The sequence below is a fragment of the Geospiza fortis genome, unplaced genomic scaffold (assembly GCF_000277835.1).
Source record: "Geospiza fortis unplaced genomic scaffold, GeoFor_1.0 scaffold66, whole genome shotgun sequence".
Lineage (NCBI taxonomy): Eukaryota > Metazoa > Chordata > Aves > Passeriformes > Thraupidae > Geospiza > Geospiza fortis.
In genome coordinates this window covers 1,126,742-1,133,225 of record NW_005054312.1, presented here as the reverse complement: position 1 = coordinate 1,133,225, position 6,484 = coordinate 1,126,742, and positions in this window count along the sequence as shown.

Here is a 6,484-nt window from a genome sequence, read left to right as displayed (position 1 = left end):
CCCCCCGCCGCCGAGCCGCGGCTGTCGGTTCGCCCTGCGCTTGTGTGGCCCGGGGCAGCTCCGCCGGTGCTACCCTGGGTCCCAACACCGGCACCCGCATCCCACAGAGAGTGTGTGCACACAGAAACGCATTCATGTCCGCGTACGAGCTGTGCTTTGTCATTACCGGAGGGCGTGGCCGGGCCCGAGAGCGGAGGTGTTTTGGGAGAGCAGATCCATAAAGCTCTGTGAACGTGGCTGTAATTCATTATTCATAACCCCCAGTGCTTCCTTTCTTATGGCAGTGAGTCCTTCCCAAACAGTGAGCCCACCTGCTCCAGCCCAAGCCCCAGTGGGGATCTGTGCCTGTTCTCGTGCTCAGTGAATTCACTTCCCAGGTGAAAAGGCTGAAAGTTGACCAAGCACTAAAATCAATAACCAGCATTAAAATCAAAGCTCCTGCAAGTTCCAACAGCTCCCTCATAGTTTCTAATAAAGCTTGGCACGTATTACAAGTAATCAGTCATGGTTTTTATCCCTTCACAAATCTGTGATACTAAAGCAAAATTACAATCAGGAACAAGATTTATCCAATATGGTCACTGAAATCACTTATATCTATGGAAACAAAGGTAATCCTTCATCCTGTCAGCAGACAGACAGCCTTAACTATATTGTCAGGGAAACCGGACCGTGATTAACTCATAAAAAATTGGAATGAAAATTACAATTTTTTTAATGCTAGGCAGCAAACATCTCCCTCAGCTTCATGTCTTCTGATGAGCAACCATGTTCCTGACATGGTAAGGTTGACAACTGTACTATTTTAGGTCATTGGGCTCTCCTTGAAGTAGGAATCAACTTGAAGGTGTCCCTTTAGGAGTACTAACATAACCAAGAGTGACCCTGATTCTAACTGTATGACCAGACATATGATTCTGGCAGAGATGTTTAAGCAGTTAGTGCTGATACATCTGGTGTGTTTATAGATGTTTCTAGCAGGAGGAATAAATAGATCTGCTCTTAATTACATTTTGGAGATTTGCAGAAGGGTGTCTCGAGAGTGCTTGGAGTGCTTCTCTAGTGCTGTCCTGCCAGACTGAAGTTCATCAGCTGGGGGAGCTCTGCTTTGTGCTCCCTGAAGCAAAAGAAATCATATTAAAGTCAAACCTAGTTCAGGAATAGCAGTGCCTGCTGAGAAATGGAGTGTCAAATGCTCTGTTTCACTGAAAATAACTGCTACCCTACCACCACCATCTGCCACTTAATATTGTTGTTCCCAATTTGTGCTGGTTTGAGATGCAAGAAACACTTTGAAATAATTGTGCAGGTTTCTTGCAGTTAAACTTCAAGAGCAGCATCTTCTCATCCTTTTTCTGTGGAACCACCCACCATCCTGATGGCTTCAGGACTCTGTTGGTACCACAGGTCTGGCTGATTGAAGTGAGGAGTTCGAAGTGTCCTTTGGCTCCTAGCTGTCTTTTGTAATCATTGCTTCTGGGGCAGTGAAGGTCAGGTGGGGCTGCTCCAAAATCTATTGAAATCAACAGATTGTGCCTCTGATTGAAGCAAAATGAGAAACCAAGGGTTTAGGTTTTGCACTACTCATCTTCAGGCCACACATCAGAGCACCACTGGTTTTACAGAAGGGTGGGGCAGGTGCAGTGGTGCCGGCAGATTTCTCTCTGCCCATTTGAGGCTTTTCTGGGGCTGAACTTGGGAATGGTTTCCCATGCACCCCATGGACCCAGTTCAGTTCTCCCAGCTGGACAGCAAGGCAGGGAGGCTGTGGCACTGCTTGCCTTGGAACGTGTTTGGGTGAGGCATTGGGGCTGCTTAGACTGTCTGACAGCTGCTTATGGTTCTGGCTCAAGACAGCCATGAGCATTTTCCCTCCCTGACTCCTCCCACACTGCCTGCACAGCTTCTGTGAACACACACACAGTGTCTCTTAGCATGCAGGTGAAATGAGGAAACAATCTTTTTTGTCAGAAAGACATTCAAGTAAAATATATTTGATTTTAATTACTGCAAGACAGGAATGCTTCCCATCAGAGCTGCCAGAATTGTATGTATCTTTCCTTCCTTCCATTAATTATTTACCTTCAGTTTTAATAATACAGTTAAGGGTACTATATATAGCTTCTGCTCCATCAATAAATCATGCTTGTGTGTCTTCATATTTATCCTACAAAATTATAAGTACCAACATGCTTGCATGGATTTGCTGAGGAATTCTAGCAATGGAATTCCCAGCAGTGCATTCTTGGAGTCTTTGATTGTGAACTCAAATATTCCTCACCCAATGAGAGCTATTTTATAAGATTTTAAAAGATTGTCAGTCTTTTCACAAGCCCTGAAAATCTCTCTCATCCCTTCTTCTACCTTGCCACAAGTCAGCTTCACGTGACTTTCTAAAACATGGTTTTGGTCTTCCTGAGCAGAGAGAGGCAGGAGTGCCTACAGCTGAATGCTTTCTCATTGGATGATAATAGGGAAGGGATCAGAACTACAAAAACAATATGGCAGTGCCCTTGGTGAGATTAGGAAGGTAAATGTGCAAATGTAGCAGTATTGTCTATGTTGCAGAGATGACAAATATTAAGATGAGCTTTTTAAGAAGAGGTGACCATGGAAGCAGATAATTCTTCTGCTGTGAAGACAGAAACTGAAGATGAGAACAGAGCAGCTGGAGAGCAGCATGGTGGACAGCACACAGGTCTGCTGGTGAATGGAAAACAAATTATCCTAAGGGATCAGTCCAAGATATAAATCTTACTTTTGTTAGCTTTTTTTAAAGCTGTTGTACTTTTGGGGTGGAACCTGGCATTCCATGACAGCAACACCCCGCTGTGTAAAGGGCATCCCTGGGACTAGGTGAAGCAGGGATATATTTAGTCAAATCTCTGCTTTTTCACCAATAAAAACTACACGTGCATACTCAATGTGAAGTGACTTAACCATGTGAGAGGAAAGGATTGTGTATTTTAAAAACCCAAAACTGCAGAGTATTTACTCATCCCTAGTAATGCATCTGCCAAACATTATGTTGTCTTTTGACAGCATGGGATTTCCTCTTTATTGTTTTTTTTCATCAGTTGTTTCTATAGAAATGCCATTTTTATCAGACTAGATGAAAATATCCTGAAATAACACACCTCTTCAGCAAATACAGATATTTCTTGCTCAGTCTATATATTGTATCCCTATCATTCTGGGTTTTCCTTTCCTCATTCCAACATCCAAATGAAAACCAGTTAAAAGCAAGTCACTGTACGTCTGGGACTCCAGAGAACAGACTCCTTGGAAATTGGAATAGGCAATCAAGCAAATGTATTGTTTCTCAAGTCAGGTCGTTCAGACACTGCCTCTGAAGTGTGTTGCAGGTGAAAATCCGTATTTGCACACATATGATGGTGCATGTGTTGTCATTGACAGTCACTGCTTCATAGAAGGCTTAAATGAAAATGGTCTTGAGCTGACCTTGCCTGACAATGTCCTCTGCCCCTGCTATCAATGAGGAAAACATTTCTGAAATCCAGCTTCTCTGGGCTGGGGACAGTGTCTCCCTTGGCTGCTGCTGTGGGATCTATCTGACAAAATCTGAGTGACGTAGTCAATGCATTCAAATCCACTGTCATAGACTTTAAAGAAAGCCTGTCAAAGTGCCTAAGCTTGAGATTTCAAGCAGTTTGAGACAGTTTAAAGCACTGGATATGCTCACATTATTATCTCCATGGCAAATCTCCTGAAGAACTTCCTGTTTTATTGGCATTAGAATTTGTTCCTTTCTTCTTTTCCAGTCATTTACTGTTGTATCATGGGGAAACCTTATATCTTTGCACCTGAACAGGATGAGAGTGATGTGTACATGCTTTATCCAAAATCCATCTGTACTAGTCAGCATATGTACTGAAAGGAGTGCCAGGGGAAGCTCATCTCTCCCAGACTTTAACTCTCACACTTTGGGAACAGAAAGCATGGCCTGTGCAATGCTCTTGCTTTAGGGACATACTTTTATCAGGGCAGATAACAATAGGACAAGGTGAAATGGCTTTAAACTGACAGGAGATATGTTTAGATTAGATATTAGGAAAAAATTATTCACTATGAGAGTGGTGAGGCACTGGAACAGGTTGCCCAGAGAAGCTGTGGATGCCCCATTCCTGAAAGTGTTCAAGGCCAGGTTGGATGAGGTTTTGAGCAACCTGCTCTTGTGGAAGGTGTCCCTGCCCACGGCAGGGTGGTTGGAGCTAGGTGATCTTTAAAGGCCCTTCCAGCCCAAAGCCTACAATGATTCTGTGAATATTTGATGTAGATGCCTGCACAGCAGCAGTTCCTACTGCCAGTGGACCCAAGCCTGAAGTACTCAACCCTAAATAGCTGTGCTAGTGCAGCTAGAACTGCCAAGAGTTTTTAACAGTGATGGTCACGATGTCCTGATGATTTAAGTGATCTGGCAGAACTAACTACAGTCACACAGAGCTGGGTTTCACCTTCATCTTTGGAAATGTAAAGGGCTGTGATGGGTAACTGTGCCTCATCTTCTTAAGTACTTTTCCATGAGTCTTTATTAGGCCAGAGCAGGTTTCCCACTTCCTTGGGAGTGATGTGAAAAGCTGCAGGTTCCCAGAGGAATATGCCAGTGGCATGCATTTCTGCTTCTCACGTGGCAACACACTGCTTCACCCAGCTTTCTGGTAGGGAGAGACAAGCAGCCTAATGAGAAACAAAAGGACAGCTTAGCAAAGTGGAAGAGACACCTGTAAGAGAGGTATTCTAAGGAAGCTTCCAGAACTGTATTGTTATCACATGAAATATCTAATGCCTAGAGGTGGCTCCGATACATAGCGCTCCATAACTTGAAAGTTCTCTTGCCACCATATAAATAGAAGAAATTACTTTGCCAGTCTTCCACAGAATAGGAGCTTGCACCCTGTATTTCCAGAGGCTCAGTGCTTGTGAGGGTTGGTATATGCATGGCAGCAGAACAGAACTGTTCTCTCATTGGTGGTATTTGGTGATGGAAGTGAAGTGAGCAGAAAGCTTCACCTGTACATGCTTTTCTACCAGGCTGATATGTAGGCATCTTTCTAGAGTACTCTCTTATTTTTTGCCTGACAACAAGTTCTCTTCAGTGCTGTGGGTTGTTTGTTCTTTTTAATTTATTTTCAGAGATGCTTATAACTATTGTGATCTCTCGTTGCCTAAATCAGGAGCAAAGAAGATGACAGTGACCAAAGTAAAGCTCACTAGCAGAGAACACCCCTTCTGTTAGTAGCAAGTAGTACCATACCATTAGCAATATCGATATTGAAAAGCCCTTTTCTTCTGCAGCACAGTTACAGGAGAGATGGCAGAGATTGCTGCAGTGCTTGCTCAGTGCCACTGTGTGGGAGCCCTGATTGCTCAGGTGCATGTGTTGCACCTTTCCATTACAGTTTGTTACTGGGGGCCATGCTTTTTAAAAGTCTGTTTGGCACTGGACAACAGCCCTGAGCTGACTGCCTGGCAGACTGCCTTCTAGAGACATACAGCAGCAGCAACTGCCCAGCTTTCTTCCCATGGGAAAATGTTGGTAACTTTCCAAATTATCGACTTGGCTCTGGAATGACACTGACCAGATGGCTGTTTTGCATCAGAAGTCATGAGCTGTGGAGTTTAATGGATGGATTTGGGCTTCCGAATTCAACTTGGGAAAGAAGTTGACCAGGCCCCATGATGGTTAGGTATTTCCTTATAAGAATGAAACGTATTTCCTCATCTTCCAGCCACACATGTAATATTTTGGTACTTGAGCTGTTGGTGATTTGCCTAGCCTAGGATTACTCCTCTGGTCAGCCACTGTGCCTGAGAATCTCTCTTTCTTTAGAAAAGATAACAAAATATTGAAACAAATGGTATTCCTTTTGATTTACAAAGCCCTGCAGTGCCGTGGAGAAAAGATCTGGGGCTCAAATTTCTCATGACTGTCCATAGCACCCCATTACTATTGAGATGGTTTTTTACAACTGTATTTGTAAAAACAGTTGTGTCCTCATTTTCTCCAAAACATTTTGTGGACAGAACCTAGCTAGCATTAGGCTGAGTTACCAAGTCCCACTGAAAAGCAGGGTGCATCAACTTAGGCTTGGAATGACATGAGCAGCAAGCACCAGCCTCAGAGGATACTGGTGGACTATCATGGACATGAACTTTTGCTGCTGCCTGTCTGCACACCTGGAACAGGAAATGTCAATACCTGCAGGAAACAACACCCTTGAGCACACAGAAGGGCAGAGGCACATCTAGATCCCTCAGGTTGCCCATGGCCCTTCCTGTACTATCCGGGGCTGGGAGTATCTGTTCCACCTGTGGAGGCTGATGAAGCAGAACAAAAGAGTTGTTGGATTCTGCTTCAATACAGCAGAGGAATAGCCTTTGCTTACTCCTAAGTGCTGCTTGGGAACAATGCAAGACAATGCTGTGAGGGAAGATGATGCTCTTGGTGACAGTGATAGGGAAA